Source organism: Chlorocebus sabaeus, chromosome 4 (assembly GCF_047675955.1).
Source record: "Chlorocebus sabaeus isolate Y175 chromosome 4, mChlSab1.0.hap1, whole genome shotgun sequence".
Taxonomy (NCBI): domain Eukaryota; kingdom Metazoa; phylum Chordata; class Mammalia; order Primates; family Cercopithecidae; genus Chlorocebus; species Chlorocebus sabaeus.
In genome coordinates, this window is record NC_132907.1 from 93,230,781 (window position 1) to 93,250,721 (window position 19,941).

General features: G+C 53.6%; 1 long non-coding RNA gene across 1 annotated transcript in view; it reads left to right on the forward strand.

The window, feature by feature from the left end:
• The first annotated feature begins 3,648 nt into the window (after positions 1–3,648).
• Positions 3,649–19,941, forward strand: part of LOC103214916 (uncharacterized) — a 58,467-nt gene continuing 42,174 nt past the window's right edge. The window contains exon 1 of the long non-coding RNA XR_489881.3: positions 3,649–3,753. This is a non-coding gene — a long non-coding RNA (uncharacterized lncRNA). The remainder of the gene's footprint in view (positions 3,754–19,941) is intronic.

The following is a 19,941-nucleotide window of genomic DNA, read 5'->3' on the forward strand; positions in this document are numbered from 1 at the left end:
GAGTCAGCTCCGACCCCTCACCAGGCCGTCCTGGGTCAAGACGTCCAATTCCAGAGGAGCCTGAGGGCCCCTGCCTTTGAAGGGGAGGACCCGCCTCACTTGGCTGCTTGAGAGGGGGTGGGGGTGTGGGCAGCCCAAAGTAGGGTGTCTCCGTACAGGACTAGTTCCCGCCCTCTCCTGGCGCTCCAAATTGATGAAGAACCAGCGTTGGCACCCCCGGCTGGAAGCGCCCTACACCCCCTTACTTTGTCCTTGGTTTGGGCAGGGTCTCCTCTGATCTGTGCCTTGAGGGTGTGGGAGCCTCCCAGGAGCCCTAAGCCTGGCCACCTGCGCTGCCTCCTCCACGTGTCCAATTCAGTGGCTTCAGCTCCCTCCCTGGCCTCATCTCAAGATCCTCCGGCTGGCTCTGGAAACCACTCCCTCAGGACCCTGCCCTGGACCCCCCCCTCTGCCTCCTACCCTGCTGGGTACCTCGGGGCTCTCTTCCTTATTTACCTTCAGAGGAACCATCTTCCCTCACCTCCTCCTGGAACCCTAACTTGCTCCTGTTTCTGGGACATTTCTCCCTTCCCTACCCATGAATCTCCTCCCTGACATGCACTGTTGCATTGATACATTGTATCTCTCTAGCCTTTCAAGAGCTAGCTCAGCATTTTCCCCATGGGCTGTTGCCACGCCCACGTCTCCAACCTCAGTGGGTGACCCCACTGCCAGGGCATCTCCTGTTCCTGGTGGAGGAGCTCCGAGGCTGGTGGTGGGGGACCCCTCACCTGCCCAGCTCAGGCCCTGCCAGGCCTCCGCTGAGATGGCCCAGGTCCCACCCCATCTCTCTGTTCCCACTCCCCTGGCTGGAGCCCTGTCTCCCAGCTGAGCAGCGCAGTCCCACTGCTGCTCAGTGCTGACCTACACCTCTGGAACTGACGTCCAGCCAAGCCCTTTCAGGCTAATTACTGCCTCCCATTCTCAGACCATCCTCAGGGCAGATGCCGCCATCACTCCATTTTATAGAGGCCTAGGCTGCTCAGTGGCAAAACCGGAAGCTGAACCAGAGGCCAGCCCCCACCCCCAGCAGACCCCTGTGCTGGCTGTTTGCAGATACCTGAGCTGCCCGTGAGCCACCAACCCTGCTGGGAGTAGTCTTGCCTGCAAACCATTCCCAGCATCCTCAGAAGAACCCTAGTGGAGGGGCCACTTCCTGCAGGCAGACAGCTCTGGCACCTGTAGCAGGGTTGCACCTGGCCAGGCCCTGCCTGGGATGGGCTCAGAGCGCCCTTGGGTGTAGCATCCAGGTGTCCAGCTTCAGGGCCAGGGCCACCCTCCCAGGCTCTTCCAGCCCCTCCTCTCTCCCTTGCACTACCCCATGTGGACTTTAACTCCCAGTTTGGAAAGTAACGATGTCACCTGTGGTTTCAGGGTCCTAGTGAGTGTGTGAGAATAATAGTGTTCCATGTTATGCAAAGTAGCACAGCCTGAGGATTGCAGCCATTTCCATGCCTCTAAATTCTGCCCCTACTTGAGGACCAGTGAGCCATCCTGGGTGAAGATCTGCTGGTGGGCTCATGACCCTTGTGTGGCTGGGAGCCTTGCCTCCCACACTCATGACTCCTCCCAAGACCCTGAGAAGGTCTCACTGGGGGAGGTTGGCTATTGTGGGCCATTGTGTCTCACTCCTCAGGTGGCTGAGCTCTGGTCCTGGTTAAATGCAGATGTCAGGAGGTCTGGGGAGGACATGTCCTGGGAGGGCAGGTGGAGCTGGGGGGCGGGGTTGGGCTGTCAGCTCAAAGGGCAACCCTAAATGGCCCCTATGCTCCCAACGCCCACTGGACTCTTCCCCTTATGACCATTTCTCCTGGGTAGGGCAGAGCCCACCTGGGGTTGTTCCTGAGCTAGAGTCACCAGCTCCAGGCCCTGCAAAGCTCACCCCCGTGCCAGTTCACAATCCCTTTACATAACATGTAACACTATTATCCTCATACGCTCACTAGGACCCTGAGACTACAGAAGATGACATCGTTACTTTCCAAACTGGGAGTTAAAGTCCACATGGGATAGCGCAAGGGAGAGCCCCTTGAGATGTTTGCATCACAGGGCGGCCTGATCCCCTCAGCCATTGCAGGAGGAGGGTGTTCTCTTTGCTCCCCTTGACGTTCCCTTCTGGCGTGTGCATGCCCTTGCCCTCTGCGGGGCCAGTGGGCACCCACCACGCCTTCCTAGTGCTGCCTCAGTGGTGGCTGCTGTAAGGTGCCCGTCTACTTTTGTAGAGGCCTTGGGACCAGTGTGGTTTGCTGGACGCCCTCCTCACAGGATGCCAGCCCGGGTGTCCTCTCCTGGGCCTGTCTGTGGGGCAACCCCCTGCCTGCCTCTTCCAGGGGCCCTGCAGGGACTTCCAGGTTCCTCAGGCCCGTCCCCGCCTCGCCTTTCTCTCTGCGTCTGCCCGGGACAGCCCGAGCTGGGACCTTCTGGAGGCAGCCGCAGCTTCTCAGGGCAAGTGTCCTTGTCCCTGGGGAACGGCCAGTGTATGCGGGGACACTTGTGGCCCCAGCCCACTGCCGGCCTGGAGGAAAGGACGCGGGGGACCCCCACAAGTGACCAGAGGCTGCAGCGTGGCTCGGGCTCACAGTGGGGTGGCTGGAGCAGCCTGGACCCCCGATGCCCGCACGTCCAGTCCGGGGGTGCTCCGAGGCTGAGCCTGCAGGGGGCTGGTCCGGGGACCATGGTCGTCCTCGCCCTGCCTTCCTCTGGGCCACGGAGCTTTGAGGACAGTTTCGCTTGCTGATAAAATCCGTTCCCAGCACTTTCAAAGGGCAGGGCGGGGCTGAAGCCGTCCCTGGAGGTTAAAATGCGCGTCCTCGTCCTCGCAGCTTTTCAAAACAGCTTTTCCTTATCTCATCAGCAGCGGGCGGGGCAGGGGCCTGGTCTCCAGGCTGAGGAGGTGCGGCCGCAGGACGCCGAGGCATCCGCCGTGTGAGGGGCGTCGCGGCGTGAGGGGGCGCTGCTCCCAGCACGGCCGCCTGGGCCCGCCCTTCTCTGCACCAGCCCAGGACCGGCAGGCTCCGAAGCGGGCGGCGGCGTCCGCGGGGCTCTGTCCTCCCGGCCCCTCCACCTCAGCGGACGCAGCCGCGGGGTCCCCACCAACAGCGTTCATGGCGCACCACGGACCCCGTCTCCCTCCGTGGCCATTGTCCCCGCGAGGCCTTGGCGCTCATGCGGCCTTGGGAACAAAAGGGCACCCGCGCGCTCCTCACTCGGGGTGGGACACCCTCGTGAACTCAGCCTCTCCCACCGCGACTCCACCGTTCTGGGAGGCGGGGCTCATCCTGTTTTGTGGTTGTCACGGTGGCCATGGCTCCTCCTCTCCCGTTTAGAAGGCAGCGAGGTCGGGGTCCGCCGTGTGAGGGGCGTGCGCCATGTGAGGAGGCGTCGAGGCATGTCCGCTGTGTGAGGTGCGTCCGCGGCGTGAAGGGGCGTCTGCAGCGTGAGGGGCGTCGGAGGCACGACGGGCGTCCGCTGATGGTGAGCGTCGCTGGGAGGGGCGCCCACTGTGTGAGGGGGCGTCATGGCGTAAGGGGCGTGGACCGCGTGAGGGGGCGTGGAGTGCGTGAGGGGGCGTGGACCGCGTGAGGGGGCGTGGACCGCGTGAGGGGGCGTCCGCGGCGTGTCTGCAGTGTGAGAGGGGGCGTCCGCGGGCAAGGGGCGTCCTCCGTGTGTGGGACGTCCATGGAGTCAGGCATCCGCCATGTGAGGGGCGTTGCGGTAAGGGGTGTCTGCCATCTGTGGGGGCGTTGTGGCGTGAGGGGGCGTCCGCCGCGTGAGGGGCGTCTGCCGTGTGAGGGCTTCGTAGCGTATCCACTGTGTGAGGGGCGTCCCTGTGTGAGGGGCGTCCGCGGCGTGAGGGGCGTCCCTGTGTGAGGGGCGTCCGCGGCGTGAGGGGCGTCCCTGTGTGAGGGGCGTCCGCGGAGTGAGGGGCGTCCCTGTGTGAGGGGCGTCCGCGGCGTGAGGGGCGTCCCTGTGTGAGGGGCGTCCGCGGCGTGAGGGGCGTCCCTGTGTGAGGGGCGTCCGCGGCGTGACGTCACGGTGTGGCATGTCGGGAAGGCATGGTGTAGCCAACTCTGACCCTGGGGTCAGGAGCCTCTTTTGAAGACACTGTCTTGGCCTGAGGCTGTGGCTGGAGTTGAAATAGGTGCATGCGCGGAGCCAGCACCCACTTTGGTGCCCAGGTTTGTTCCCATAGTGCGAGCAAACCCGTGAGCCTCGCGACCCGAAGTAGCCGGCAAGACTGAAATTCACACACGGGCTGGTCTCCGCGTGAGCTTTGGGAACTTCTAAGAAAAGCACTGCCTGACATGGGACAGAACGCTACTGTGGCACGTCACAGGGAGCCTGCTGGGGCCATTTCCCCTCCCTGCCCATGCTGCGTTGGCCCTGGTGGTTCTGCCCCACGCGGGAGGATGGCGACTCCGGGTCCGGATGTGTGCTCCCGTTGCGTGCTCTTCACTTTGCAAATGGATCACTGCGTTTTTAAGTGCACAAGATCCCCTGGGTGTCGCCTGCACACTGCCCCCTAGGCCGCCTTTGTTTGAGTCCACCTCTCCTTGTCTGTGCAGCCTCTGCCTGCCATGCTGACTCCTGAAGCCTTGGCTGTGCCTCCCACGTGCCCCGAGTTTCCCTGCAGACACACGCTTTGGCATGAACATGCCTTCTAAGGCATGAACAGGAAGTTCAAGTGGCTGCCACACCCAAGTGCCTTGCATTTCACCTGCTCCCCGCCCCCCCCCCCCCCCCGGTGTTGCCACACGACGCTTATTTTGAATTACAGGGTGGTTGTGATATCACCTCTGGTTCATGGACTGTTAAAACTATTAAAAGGGAGGTGGATGTGAAGCATGCCTACCTGTTTCATGGCACACCTGGAACGTTGCCAGACCACTGGATACTTAGAAGGATAATTCTACATTTATCTTCAGCCATCATTCTGACTGCATCCAAAAGATGAATCATCTGCCCTGACTATTAAATTTAATAACCATGCATTTCTCAAGGGAAAATGCCTCAAAGGGACCCAGACTGGCCACGATTCATAGTTGAGGAAACACCTCTTCCAGTTTCAGGTAAATATTTGTGCAAATCTTTTAGGCAAATTTGTGATTAGAGACCCAGAAGGGAAAAAACCACCCAGTTCAGAAAATGGTTTTCCAAAGGTGCACTGGGCATACTTTTATATGCACTTGTTTTTTGGGTTTTACTGGTTTTTATCGCAATCAAAATAAAGTAAGTTCAGTAAAAGGGCCTTGCAAGCTGGGCAGCGGGGGCAAGAGGAAGGCATGATTCGTGGGCAGCAGAGAAGCCCTGGGCTCCTGGCTCCTCAGTTCGAAGCACACCCAGGCGTACACACCGGTGAACATGTGAAACACAGCTATCATGTGTAGAAGGGCAGACAGCGGTGACAGTGAGAAGATGCCTTCCCAGGGTCCTGTATACATGAGTTTTTTGTTTTTGTTTTTGTTTTGAGATGGAATCTTACACTGTCACCCAGGCTGGAGTGCAGTGGCATGATCTTGGCTCACTGCAACTTCCATCTCCTGGGTTCAAGTGATTCTCCTGCCTCAGCCTCCCGAGTAGCTGGGATTACAGGTGCATACCACTATGCCCAGCTAATTTTTGGTTTTAGTAGAGAGGGGGTTTCACCATGTTGGCCAGACTGGTCTTGAACTCCTGACCTCTAGTGATTCCCCCCACCCAGCCAATCTCGGCGTCCCAAAGTGCTGGGATTTATAGGCATGAGCCACCACTCCTGGCTGTGAGTTTTTAAATAACCCAGGAATCTGAGTGAGCAGTGAAGGAAGCCCAACTGCCAAGAAACATGTGTGGGAATCAATTATGATTATTGAGGTGCTCTCCACCTAAACACTCACTGTAATTTAGTGATATTTATCTTACCCCAACCTGGGGAGTTTTAGTCTTAGTCTTTGTATCTTATCAGCTCTAGCTTGGAGGAAAGTCTCTGCCAGCTGGAAATTAAAGTGAATCAGCAGTGAGTTACTGCTCTCCCTTCCAGGTGAAGGGGCTCAGGTTCGTCCTCCACTCAACGCAGCATGTGGTCAGCCTTGGGTGCCCAGGCCGGAGGTGGCCTGAGACATGGCAACTCCAACAGCTTCTGTGCCCGACCACCGAGGCCTGCTTCTGCCTAAGCTGCAGCAGCCATGCTCCAAATGTGCAGTTTGTGGTGAAATTTCACTGGGAAATCAGAAAAGATCACAAAGGGACCTTGGCTCAGGGATTTCTGTGGACACCTGTTTCCCACGCAGGCCTCACCTGGGGACAGGGGATGTGATCGTTGGGCATGGTGACTGGTGCTTCTGCAGAGGCTTGGGGGGCCATTAGGTGTCCCGCGGTCCACAGCGCAGGGGGCTCACACACCTCTTTGCCTGCCCCTGAGAAACCCAGAGAATTGCTTCTCCACTGCACTGCAGGCTTCCCTGTGTGGCTCTGAGCTGCTTCTGGAAGAATCCGCATGCCTTCATGGGTGTTGTCAGTGAGTGTGCAGGGAATGCTGCCTGAGGGAAGTCTCTGCCATCTGATGGGCCACAAGATGCCCCTCTGTGGCCTGGTCCCGCGGGCTTCCCCTTCTCCAGCCTGGTCGTACAATCTCCTGATGATGCTCACCAGGGGTGCATCCTCCCTCCTGCCAGGACACTTGCCACCGCCCCTGACTGCCCTGCCTCCTGCCCTGTCCATGGGCCTGTGTGCATACAGAAGGCGCTTTGTGTGTGCCAATCATCCCCGAGAAGGAAGGAACGTTCCCCTGTCCACTCCTCTACCTGGGAGATATGCTGAGATATGCTGCTATTACCTGCCCAAGTCCCAAGTTCCCAGGGACAGCAGGCCAGCTGGGTCTACTGCCTCGTAGCTGCCCAGGACAGTCCCCAGCCCTGGGCTCACAAAGCCACTTATCTTTTATTTATTATTTATTTTGAGACAGAGTCTCACTCTGCCTCCTGGGTTTAAGCGATTCTCTTGTCAGCCTCCCGAGTAGCTTGGATTACAGGCACCCACCACCACACCCAGCTATTTTTTTTTTTAGTAGAGACAGAGTTTCACCATGTTGGCCAGGCTGGTCTTGAACTCCTAACCTCAAGTGATTCGCCCACCTCGGCTTCCCAAAGTGCTGGGATTACAGGCGTGAGCCACCGAGCCCAGCCTAAAGCCACTTGTCTTTAAGATGGAGGCCTCAGCCCCTTTAACAGGTTGTGCAGCTCTTGTGGTGGGGGAGTCCCTTTCCATGGCCCATCTCATCCACCGCTGGGGACTCCCTGGGGTCCCAGTCGCAAGGACCCACTCATTCCCCTGCCCAGTGCACAGGTGTAGATGCCAGGCAGATTGGGTTGGGGTTGTACTGCAGATTTTCCTTGCAGCAGCAGATGTGGACTCAAGGAACGAACCCTGTCCTCAGTTTTCAATTCTCAGCCCACAAAAGGGGCATTCTACTTTGAGGAAGGAACCCCTCATTTAGCATCTTTTTCTTCAAGTCTTCACCACATCATGGATGTCACTACGATGAGATTGCAGTGGGCACAGAAGCCTGAGGGTAATTGGTGGGAGGAGGCCTGGGGATATTGAGGGACCACATGGTAGGCAGTGGTGGGCAGATTGTGAGTTCTATCCTGATGGGTGCCCACAGGCAGCAGGACCCCCAGAGGCGGCTGTGCCTCCATCTCCTAAAGAAAGGCAGCACTCGCTCATGCTGGGAACGTGTGGTGCAGCATTTACAGCCCAGGTTGTGACAAGGATGTGTAAGTCACTGTGCCTGAGTCAGGGAAACCCAACAGTGTTTATTACCTCTTCCCCAGAGAGATGAGGGGACCAGGCATGGCGCTTACCATGAAGGTCAGGGAACTGCACTCAAGGCCTGGACTGGGATCCATCTTCCCACAGCTGTCAGGGAAGGAAGCTGGCCCTCCCATCCCTCCTGGAGGGACCAGGCCACCAGCTCTGATCCTGAGAGGCATCTTTGCAAAGGAGCAGAAAGGGTGGTGTCTGCTCAGGGCATGGCCCAGGAGACTTCCACCCTTCGCCCTTTAGGAGCCCCTTAGGAGGCAGCAGATGGGCTCAGCACAGGTGGCTGGAAGGGTCCAATCCCTCCATCCCCAGGTTTCTGAGGGGAATCACATAGTTCTCCCTCCAACCCAGGACCTAGAAACCTCCAGCTTGCCTCCGACAAGAATCCTGCTGGCCATTTCCCAGGGCAGACCCAGACCACAAGAGACTGGAGGGTCTGCTCGCATCCTTGCCTGGATGCACCTACCCCATTTACATTCCCTGCAGCCAAGGGCTCCTCGGCAAAAGCCTTGTGAAGTCACGCGTCCTGTTTCTGGGGAGTTAGTTTAGTTAAAACTGGACATCACGATCTGAAGTCCTCATGTCCATCTTGGGTGAGCTGTGGAGTGGAACTGGTATACCTGGGTGCTGGAGGGTCCCAGAGGGTCTCTGGGATTCTCCTGGCAACAGGGGAGCTTGCTGGGCTGTCTAAACAGTGCCTGCTGGGTCAAGCCTATTGCTTAGAGAGCAACTGCAGCAGTCCTTGTGTTATAGTTTCTTTTCTCACCTCAGAGGGTCAGACTGGCTGTGTCCAGGATCCCCTCTTCAATGGCAGTTTTGGGAGTTACTAAAAGAGGCTCTTCCCTCCCCATTGCCAGAACAATGAATTGCATTGAGGTGTCTCTGACTCCGCCACCCCACACAGGGCCCCAGGTGTACACAAATAGTCTTTTCTGCAGAATGTGAGAGCCAGTCCTCCCTGCCCTGGACATCCGGCTCCCTACCCAGGGCAGTGAGGCCAGGCATTCCTGCAACTCTCTCCTGCGGGTGGCATCCTGAGTCTCTGCAACCATGGGCACAGGTGGCAGCAATGTACTTGGATTCCAAGGAAGAGACTGCCCGTGGCTGAGGCAGGACTGGGTTCGCAGCCATCCAAGTTAGCATCTGGGAGAGTGGGCTCACACTCCAGAGAGCCTCCTCCCTTCAAGTCTTGGTGACTTGTCAGGGGATTTATAGCACAAGGTGGTTGTCTCACCAAGGGAGCAGCATTCTTGGGTCTTGTAAACTGTCTTGACATTGCAAAGTGTTGATGCCTCCCTGGACAGCATGGTCCTGCTGCCAACACATCTGTCATCATACTACACACTTGCAGCAAACATAGGGATGATACTTTCCATCCAAGCTCATGGTTGGTGGGGAAGGGCTCTGTCTTGCCCCATGGGCCTGCAGGTCTATCTCTGAGTTGGGACAGCTGCTGGAAGGCCCCACTAAACTAACGTAAGATACTCGGAAAGTTTGTCACCAGGGCAAGAAAGCATTCTGGACTGCATCATTGGTGTCAGATTCCACTGTGTATTTTGAAGGCAGTTTGTTTCTGACAGTCTCAAAATGTAAGCAGCAAATACCCTGCCAAGCTGCAGGCATAGGGCAGATACAGAGAGGGGTGAAGAACTGGAGCAACTGAAGGCACTTCCCATGAATGCCGCAGGGAGAGGAGCTCTTCCTGGGAGCTGAGGGCCCAGCGAAGCGTGGTGGCTCATGCCAGGGAGCCAAGAGGCTCCCACTGGGGCCCTCTCTGGTCAAATGAAAATGGCTCCTGTCTTATGTATTAGGTGAAAGTTTGGATCTCTGTGCTGTAAACTGGCCAGGACTGCACAACAACCTCCCAGTGGCCCATGGAGTGTCACCCTCACGGGGTGAAGCCACCCCCAGCACCAATGCAGCTGGAGCTCTGGCTCCTTGGGCAAGCTGGAGAGGAGGAGGAGGCACTTCAGCAGGGGCTGGGGGTGCCATGTGATTTGCCTGAGAAGCTGCTTCTGTTAACGAAGTCGTGTGCCTGGTGGGAACTCCGGTTGGCCATAAGGAGAATGCACCCATGTCCTCACGCATGTGACTGGGCCTCCCCCTCATCTTGTGGCAGTGCCAGACACTCCAGAACACGGATTCGGGAAACTTGGACTGGGTCTGAACCAGCAGGAATCATGCCAAGAAACATCCTCCCACCATCCACCTCTTCTCTCCCTCTCTCTTCCCTCCCTCCCTCTTTCCCCCTCCCCCATCCCCCTTTTCCTCCTCCTCTCTGATCACCAGTCTTCCGAGTTATCACAGCCAAGTGAGACTGACTTAAGCTGTTATTGAAAATACGGCCACATCGAATGTTTTTCTGATAAAAAGAAGAACATAAGTAATTGGGGCAGGGGGTGAGGTGGGGACCTGGTGGATGCCCTGGAGTCAACACTAGGGTGGATTTGCTTGGGCAGAGCTAAGCCAGTGAGGCCATCTCCACTCAGGCCCGATGGGGTGGAGGGCACTGCCTTGATCCAATGGAGCCCGTGGACTGTGCCCTTTCCCAGACCTGATGCCTCTCCCACCCCTGCCCGTGTTGCCCCAGAGCCAGGTGAGGGCAGATGGCTCAGGGTCACCTCAGACCTCCACTGGGAGAGCATCCAAAGCCATACCCAGTACCAGTAGCAGTGCCTCATGTTCTGAAGATCTGCTGTGTGGATAAAAATGCCTCATCCATTCTAACTGCTATGGAATATTTACTCATACACATTTATCACACCTTTTCCAGGTTGTAGTTTTGTGAAATAAAATATTTATTAGTTTTTGTTATGAAAGTGCTGTATGATCATTGTAAAAAAAATTAGAAAATTTTTTAGAAAAATTAGAAAATTAGAAAAATGTAGAAAATTGTGAAGAGGAAAATAAAAATTCCCTCCCCCGACCCACAGATTCCCATTTCCCAAGATAATCACCTAATTATCTGCAGTTTTGTTTCCTACTTATTTTACTGAAAATCATTTCATGCTCATTTCTTTATATGTTGTCAACTGAAGATTCATGAGATTCATAAACATGGAAGGGAGAGCTTTATTTCTCTAAAGAGTTGAAGCCTGCAAGTAACCATCCACAGGCTGGGAGGCATGGCCTCCGCCCTAAACCAGAGAAGCAGGCACTTTGAGGGTGGGGAGGATGAGACAGGAACGTGCTGACCAGGGTGGCTGAGAGGCTACAGGAGGCGCTGTGAGTACTCTACAAGAGTGAGGGGCACGCATGCATGGTGAGCTCACATGTGTGGTTACATGTGTCCCGTGTTCACTTTGGGGTAGAGATTTAAGTGCATTGAAATGAGGCTCTGTAGGTCAAAAGGTGAAATGAAGGACACAGAGGCATCCTGTGTGCAGCCTCCACACCAGCCAGAGCCAGTCCCCAGTCGGGGTCTGTTATCAGGAAGGAATGCTGCTTGGTGGTTGTGTCAAAACTGCATGAGGGGTGGGGAGTCTGGCAAATCTTTCAAAAGGGCTTTCTGTTTATCCTGAAGAAAGAAACTCAATGGCAGTGGTTAGTGAGGGAGTGGGCATAATGAGGCATGTCCGGCATTTCATCCCTTCATGGCTGGGAACCCAGTGTTTAAGGTTTCTCTGGAGTCCCCGTGGCCAAGAAGGGGTTCATTTAGTCAGTTGGAAGTCTTGGGATTGTGTTTTTATTTCTCAATGTTCAAATATTCTTTAAAAGTTCAATTTGCACTTCTGCCTGGTGCTGGAAGGTACAAATGTAGGGACATGGGTTTCACCATTTCCTCCCATGAAACAGCTACATTGTTTTTAGTTTGCCATTGCAGGTAACATTGTATTGGGTGGCCTCCTTCACAAATTCCTGTTTATGTTTGTAAGTGATTCCTGAGCTTCCCTGGAAGAGGGATGGAACTGCTTTTGTTCTTAGAGGAGCAGCCGCTCAGAAAGCTGTTGCCAGCCCCCATGCCCACCAGCCACACAGGGGCAAGCTCGTTGCCTTTCCAAACTGTAGCAAACTGAAAAACGAAGTCTCATGATGGCTTCAGTGTTTGTTTCCTTGGCCATGGGCAAGGTTGACATCTGTGTTGAATGTCTATGGTTATATTTCTCTTTCCGTTACGGTGTTGTTTTCTTGATTAGTAGCAGCTTTTCCTCTGTGAAGGATATGTTTTCTCTGTAATTTTGCTGCAAACATTCACCCAGTTTGCTATTACATTTATTTGTTTTTTTGATTTATTTTTTGAGATGGAGTCTCGCTCTGTTGCGCAGGCTGGAGTGCAGTGGCACAGTCTTCGCTTACTGCAACCTCTGCCTCCTGAGTTCAAGCCATTCTCCTGTCTTAGCCTCCCAAGCAGCTGGGACTACAGGCGCATGCCACTATGCCTGGCTAATTTTTGTATTTTGAGTAGAGATAGGGTTTCGCTACGTTGGCCAGCCTGGTCTCGAACTCCCGACCTCAGGTGATCTGCCCACCTTGGCCTTCCAACATGCTGGGATTACAGGCATGAGCCACCATGCCCGGTCCTGTTTTTTGATTTACAGAAGCTTAACATCTATATGTAGTAAAAGAAAAAAAAAGTACATTCTTTTCTTATTTAATAGTGTGATTGGGAATCTTTGCCATTGGAATGGGCTGCTCCACGGTGTAGGTGTGGGTGATACCTGCCCAGTGGTGTTTCCTGCCCAGTGGTGTTTCCTGCCCAGTGGTGTTTCAAGCACTGTGCTCACTGCTGGGCCCCCAGGTGGTGCTGCAAGGTTGCCAGGGATCAGCCATGGCCCATGTCCTCAACTGCCTCTGCTCCCCTGGAGCTTGCAACCTCAGCAGGATGGGGGTGGGGTGGGGTCTAGACATTGGGTCCATTCCCTTCTGACTCATCTGCTGCTAGAAATTATTTGTGGCATCCAGAGGGCATTGTGTGCACGTGCTCTGGGGTAAGCACAGGGCTGGGCACCTGTGGGTGATGAACAGGTATGCCTGAGTGTGCTCACCGCCCCTGTAAGCAGGTGGCAGCAGGTCCTGGCTGTCCAGAGCACAGGACATTCACATGTGGAAGCTGGGCTGGGACAGGTGGCCCCTTTGCACCTGCAGCGGAGCTGGCTTGGTGTTGGGCTGGAGGTAAGGACAGCCAGTTGGAGAGAGGACGATGAGGGTGGACGAAGTTGCCCCTGAATGGAGATGCAGGCTCTGAGAGTCTTCCATGGCCTTCCTAACAATGCCCTCCTGCAGGCAGGCCCAGGCCCACTGAGGTTTCCTCCTGCAAACAGCCCACCTGCCACCCACCCCAGGCACTGGCTGTCTCCTTAGAAACCAGCCTCCAACTCTTGGGCTGCAAAAGGAGATTGTGGCCACACTAGTTTCCAGGTTTGAAGTACCCCAAGCCAGTGGGACATGGTGTAGGAAGTGGCCTTTCTAGTGTTTCCCTCCAGAAGGCTGTGGGGAGGTGCAAGGGGCAGGCCTGTAGCCCTGCCAGGCGGCCACAGTGAGGCTGGCTGGCCCAACTCGCCCCTCCCAGGAAAGGGGATGGTGGAGCTCCCCTTGGCCTCTGGTACCCAGGGAGCCTCTGGCAGGAGGCAGCCTCAAGTTCAGGCTGTTTGTCAGTTGGGCTAGACCAGTTGTCCCAGATGAAAGGGGTTGCCAGGCAACTTTCTCTTGAGGCCTCCTCATGGCTGTTGACCAGAAGGCCACCTGCCCATGGGCTGTCATGTCTGTTTCCTGGAGCCTCAGGCCCACCCAATAGGCAGCACCCTGCATGGACTCTGAACACTGCGGGGGCCTGGGCATGGACACTGTGGGCTCCTGGCTGGCTGGGATGTGGCTGGGTCCTGAAGGGCCCTATGTGAGGGGCCCTCACCATGTTTCTCCAAGGGTCTGGGGGAGCCCAGGGTCCACTGAGGTAGAGGAGGGTTGTACCTGATGACACTTCTACACACATCTGCCCTCCAAACATGCATACACGCGTTCACACGGCACATGTACCCGTATGCATGTTCACACAAGCACACACACAGCCTGTGCACAAGGGTAGATGCCTTTTGCATTTTCAAGGGCTCCATTGCCCTTTGCATGTAACATGCCCCACTTCCTGGACCCTGAACTGAGCTTGATTTAATGCTCTGCTGTTGCTGTCTTGAAATTCTTAACTTTTGAACAAGGGGCCGGCCCTACATGGACATCTTGCCCTGGGTCCTGGAAGTTTCTTGGCAGGTCCTGCTTCCATGGCCTCTTATGCAGCAGGATCTATCCTAACAGAAGGCCAGCCTGGGAGCTGGTCCTTCCTTGCTCCTGGATGAGAATGGGCATCAGCCCTGCCAGGTGCTCCCTGCTCCTCTCCCCTCCTCTCTCCCCTTCGTTCTCCCTTCCCCTCCCTCCTCTTTCCCCTTGTCTCTCTCTCCTCTCTCTCCTCCTCTCCTGTCTCTCTTCCCTCCTTTCCTCTCCTCCCTTCCCTCCTCCCCTGGAGCCTGCAGGTGCCTCCCATTTATAAAATTTTCTTGCTGTGTAAGGGTCTCTGCAATTTGCAGAGTTCAGCCTTTGGGACCAAGCCCGGGGAGGGGGCAGTGCGTGCTGGGTCCTGGCTGTCATTGCCATCCCACTGCTGACTCATTGGCCCTGCCGAACCGGTGTCACTTGTTCCTCCAGACCCCATGTCTCTTCCACACTTCCACACTGGGCAACTTGAGAGCAACGGGTTGAGAGGTGGGGCTAGCTCAACTCCAGTACTCTCTATCAACCAAGTCGAAAGAAATGAGTTTAAAAAGGTCGCTGCTGCTATCCAGCTGCTTCCTGCTTGCACAAGCTCTGTTGGAAATGACCAGATTCCATCATCCTGGCTGACACTCAGGGAGTGGGGGTGGAGGTTGAACTCCAGCCTTCTCCTCCCTGCTGTTTCTCTAGGAGTAGAGGGTGGGCTGTCCTCTCTGCACTCACCCCGGAAATGGTTTCTTCGGGAACAGCCTGGGCGAGGACCAGGAGATGGCTCTGTGCCCATCCAGCTGCTCACGGCTGCTCAGTCGGGTCTCACGATCTGGGGTCATTTTTTTTTTTTTTCTTTTTTCTTTCTTTCTTTTTTTTTTGAGAAGGAGTCTCACTCTGTCCTCCAGGCTGGAGTGCAGTGGTGCGATCTCAGCTCACTGCCAGCTCCACCTCCCGGGTTCACGCCATTCTCCTGCCTCAGCCTCCTGAGTAGTGGGACTACAGGCACCTGCCACCATGCCTAGCTAATCTTTTGTGTTTTTAGTAGAGATGGGGTTTCACCGTGTTAGCCAGGATGGTCTCCATCTCTTGACCTCGAGATCCCCCCGCCTCGGCCTCCCAAAGTGTTGAGATTACAGCGTGAGCTACCGTGCCCGGCCGATCTCGGGTCATTTTCTTCTGAACAACAGACCCCAAATCCAGGATTCTCCTTCATGGGATCCCAGGACTAGACAAGGGTCCTCAGGGTGAACACCTGATGTGGCCCAGGCCTTCCATCAACAGTCAGTCCTCAGAGGCTGGGAACTGCAGAACCCTTCCCCACTCCCTGGTAACTCAAAGTTGCCGAGCATGTCCCACCGTTCCCGAGAGCAGGGACCCCATCTTACTCAGGGCACGCAGTAAGTGCTTAGTAACCGTGCTGCACTGTAGAATGGAACTGACCTGTTCTCTTTCCTGGGTTTTCCAAGTGTCCATAGATATGTCCCAAGTGGGAATGCACTTAAAAAAATCAGCTCCTCTTCTACACAAACCCTCCCTCCCTTGCCTGTTGCCCTGGCCACCTGCTTCTCCCCAGTAAGTGCAGGGGCTGCTGGCTGCTTGGCAGTGATGGACAAAACAGCGTCGCTCTGCTGCCCCTGGGGGTTTCCGTCCTGGGCTTCTCTCTCGCAAGCGCATGGACACTTGGTGCTAAACAGTTTGCACCCAGCAGAAATTGCCTCTTTAATTTTAACGCTTATAACTTCCAGGAACTTCATGAAAGATAAGCCCCTCTCCTGGGATTCTAGTTGCCAGTTATTCCTGGTTATTTCCCAACCCTACTGGATATCTCAGCTCATGGCCTGTCAGCTGCACATGGGGCTCAGTCCCCAGAGCTGCCTTTCTGCTCCTTGGCAGCCATTCCTTCAGTCTCACTGAGGAGTCAGGAGACAGAGAATGTTCTGTGGGACCACAACCAAGACAGAAGAGCTCTGGATTGAAGGGGTTAAAAACCACCACTTTTATTTAAAACAAAACAAAACAAAAAAGCACAACAGGACAGACCTGTGGTTCTGTTCCTGTGCCACTGAGGGATGCCCGACCTTGTACAACTTAGGTCATCTTGATTTCTTTATTGCAGAGGCTAGGGGTGGCGCCATGCCTCTTCTGATGGGACCTGTGCAGGAGGGGTTGCCCAGGTGAGCACAGTGCAACTTTCTTTGTTCTCCCTGGAAGATGGGCTTGGTCTGCTGTCCACACATCTCAGTCCTCACTTGCCCATGTACCGAGGTCTGGGCCCTCCATCTCCCCTTGGGCCAGACAGACCCTGATGCTGCCTGGGAGCCTGCAGACCCTTGGGCCAGACAGACCCTGATGCTACCTGGGAGCCTGCAGACCCTTGGGCCAGACAGACCCTGATGCTGCTTGGGAGCCTGCAGACCCTTGGGCCAGACAGACCCTGATGCTGCCTGGAGCCTGCAGACCCTTGGGCCAGACAGACCCTGATGCTGCCTGGGAGCTGCAGAGAGAGGCAGTGCAGAGGGGCTTGGTGAAGGCCACTAGGTTCCAGAAGCCCCCCTGCCAGGGCATCCGCTTGGCTCAATCCCATGGGATCACTGTGGGGAGCAGGAAGTATCTGGTCTGGGCCCCCTGATCTTCAGGGCTAACCCTGGGCCAGGATGGAGATGAGGCATATGGTGGAATTCTGCACCAGTGAGAAGTCCTGGAAGGGCTGAGAGCCCAGGAAGGGATTGCATTGGTTTCGTTCTGATAATCAGAGGGTGTGATGGGCGTGCAGGGTCTCATCTCGAGGCTCCTCTGCTCTAGTACCCAGTGGCTCTACATCTGCCCACTGGTCCCTACCCCTCCTGGGGTGGGGGTGACCTTGGGGGAGGAAGCGGAGGTCTCCCAGGGCCGAGCTCCATCTGTCTCACGTACCTCCCTGAGCTCACCATGGGCTGTGGGCCGTGGCTGGTGGACCGGGTGTGGTAGGACCCCAGGCCTGGCCCCACAGCTTGTGGGCAGTGGTGGGGACAGGACATGACAGCCAACCTCCCCTGGTACAAGCCTGTCTGCACCTGCCCCATGTGACTGGGAGGCTCAGCTTCCCAAGCATAGCTGAGCTCCAGGGACGGCCACTCCTTATAAACCTAAAAATCGGCCAGGCGCAGTGGCTTATACCTGTCATCCTAGCACCTTGGGAGGCTGAAGTGGGCGGATCATGAGGTCAGGAGATAGAGACCATCCTGACTAACATTGTGAAACCCCATCTCTACTAAAAAATACAAAAATAAATTAGCTGAGCGTGGTGGCGGGCGCCTGTAGTCCCAGCTACTCGGGAGGCTGAGGCAGGAGAATCACTTGAACTGGGGAGGCAGAGCTTGCAGTGAGCTGAGATGGTGCCACTGCACTCCAGCCTGGGTGACAGAGCGAGACTCCATCTCAAAAAAAAAAAAAAAGAAGAAGAAGAAGAACATGAGTTCCTCTGTGGTTGTGGGGAGGGTTCTATGGGCATCAGTCAGGTGTTCTGGGAAGAAGACGACGAATTCCTCTGTGGCTGGTTGGAGGGTTCTGCAGGCATCAGTCAGGTCATACTGATCGATGTTGTCCAATGTTCTTTCTTGCCGGTTTGTCTGCCTGCTCTTTTTTCAATTATTGAGAGAGTGGTGTTGAAGTCTTTTACTGTAATTGTGATTTTAAAATGTTCTCCTTGCAGTTCTATCAATTTTGTTTCATGTATTTTGAAGCTTTGTAATTACGTGCATAAATAATTAGGACTGCTATGTCATCTTGAAAAATTGCCTCTTTATGAAACGTTGCTTTTTTACCCTTGGTAATATTCTTTGCTTTGACATGTACTTTATCTGAAATTAATATTGCCACTCCAGCCCTCTCTTGATTGGACTAGCTGGAGTTTTTTTCCATTCCTTGAATTTTAAACTATCTGTGCCCTTTTAATTAAAGAAGGCGTATATTTGGCTCTGCTTTTTTATCCAATCTGACAGCCTCTACCTCTTAATTTGGGTGTTTACACTATTTACATTTAATGTAACTATTGATATGTGGGTTTAAATCTTCCATTTCACTATTTGTTTTCTATTTGTCCTGTTTTTCATTCATTTTTTTCATTTTTATGACTTCTTTATGGATGAATTGAATATTGTTTATGATTTATTTTTTCTCTTTCATTGGATTATTAGCTGTAACTTCGTTAGTTTAGTGTTTGCCTTAGAGGTTACAGCATACGTCTTTAACTTATCATGGTCTATCTTCAAGTGATATCATATCAATTTATGTGTAGTGTAAGGGCCTTATGACATTATACTTCCATATCTCCTTTCCTGACCTTTATGGTGGTGGTATTGTATTACTTATACATGTGTTACAAATCTCAAGTACATTGCTATCATTTTTGTTTGAAACAGTTGATTATCTTTTCATAAAGACTTATATAATGAGAAAAAGTCTCTGTTTAGCCACACACTTACCACTTTTGATCCTTTTGATTCCTTTGTGAAAATCCAGATTTCCATCTGAAGGACTTCTTCTAACATTTCTTGTAGTGCAGATCTGCTGTGATTAATTATTTTAGCTTTTGTCTGAAGAAATCTTTATTTTGTTTTTGTTTTCAGAAGACAATTTCACTGGGTAAAGAATTTTAGCTTGATTGCTTTTTAATGTTGGCACTTTAAAAATTTTGCTCCATTGTTTCCTGCTTGCATTGTTTTCAGCAAGAAATCTGCTGTCATCCAATATTTATTGTTCTACATCATGTGACTTGTTTCTGTGATTGCTATTAAGATTTTCTCTTTAGTATTGTTTTTAAGCATTTGATTATGATGTACCTTGGCATAGCTTTCTTCTTGTTTATTGCACTTGGAGTTTGTTAAGGATCACAGATCTATGAGTTTATAGTTTTCATCAAATTTGGAAATATTTCAGCCATTGTTTTTTCAAATTTAAATTATATATCCTTCCCTCCTTTAGGATTACACTTCACACGTATAGTCCACTTCCAGTTTTTCCACTGTTCTTTTGTGCTGGATTCACTTTTTCAGTCTTTTTTCTTTATGTGCTCATCTCCCAACCCTTCTCTCTGTAAAACCCTCTTGTCTCCTATAGTCTTCTGTGACCATTGGCATCCTGAGCACACCCAGACTCCCACATTTACCTCCTTAACTCAGGGAGTCTGCTGGATCCTCTCGGGTAACCATGCCTCGCCCTGCAACTTTGACACTTGTAGAAAGTATGCTGAGGGTGAACACAGGCTCATCTTGTTCATTTTCGATCTCTTAGGTATCTCTCTCCTTTGGTGCCTTCCGTACAGTGTCTTGAAAACCAATATTTCATATATTTTGTCTGATATTTTAGTTGTTTCAGTTGGGAGGGTAAATCTGGTCTCTTTACTCCATTTTGCCTGGAAGCAAACATGTTGTACAGAATATTTTAATTGAAAATTATGTTTGAACAGATAACTTCTTCCCTTTTTATTCCTTTTTTTTTTTTTTTTTGAGATGGAGTTTTACTCTTTTCACCCAGGCTAGAGTGCAATGGTGCAACCTCAGCTCACTGCAACCTCAGCCTCCTAGGTTCAAGCAATTCTCCTGCCTCAGCCTCCTGAGTAGCTGGGATTACAGGTAGCCACCACCAAGCCCAGCTAATTTTTGTTTTGTTAGTAGAGACTGGGTTTCACCATGTTGGTCAGGCTGGTTTTGAATTCCTGACCTCAGGTGATCCGCCTGCCTTGCTCTCCCAAAGTGCTGGGATTACAGGCCTGAGGCACTGTGCCTGGCCTATTTTATTCGTTTCTTTTTTTTTTTTTTCAGACAGAGTCTCGCTCTGTTGCCCAGGCTGAAGTACGGTGGTGCGATCTCGGCTCACTGCAAGCTCCGCCTCCCAGGTTCACAACATTCTCCTGCCTCAGCCTCCCAAGTAGCTGGG